Raw genomic sequence first — 588 nt, 5'->3', positions numbered from 1 at the left:
CCCTGCGAGCTCGCCGGGCAGAGTGAGGCGCCCCAACATGTTCTGTGCTGCAGCAGGCAGAAGCCACGGCTGCTGATGCTAGTGGGGTGCGTCCCTCAAGGACCCGAGGCTGTGTTGCCACACAGAGACAGCGTGCCCTGCCATCCCCAGGGACGCTGTGTCCCTGTCACTAAGGGATGCTATGCCCCCATCTCCAAGGGATGCTGTGCCCCTGCCCCCAAGGGATGCCGTGCCCCGTCCTTGAGGGACACCATGCCCCTGTCCCCAAGTGATGCTGTGCCCCCGTCCGTGAGAGACGCCATGCCCTGACAGTAGCAGCAAGGAGAGGGCAGGGCACAGGCAGCCGGGATGGTGGGAGCAGCCAGAGGCTGCGTTCGCTGCCCCGGTGCAGTTTGTGCTTCCTGGTGGAGCAGTGTCTGTGTCTGGGACAGGCGCGCAGAGCCCGGGGCAGGTTCCAGCCGGGCATGTGAGTCTCACCAGCTGCCTGGGTTTTGTTCAGGGCTTTGAGCCGCTTGCTTTCCTCATCATCTGCTTTCTGCTGAGCTGCATCTCCGGGCCCAGCCTGGAGCTGGCAGCTGGGATGAGCCC

The sequence above is a fragment of the Aptenodytes forsteri genome, unplaced genomic scaffold (genome assembly GCF_000699145.1).
Source record: "Aptenodytes forsteri isolate BGI_AS27 unplaced genomic scaffold, ASM69914v1 Scaffold142, whole genome shotgun sequence".
NCBI classification, from domain to species: Eukaryota; Metazoa; Chordata; class Aves; order Sphenisciformes; family Spheniscidae; genus Aptenodytes; species Aptenodytes forsteri.
Note: the sequence above shows the minus strand (reverse complement) of the source record.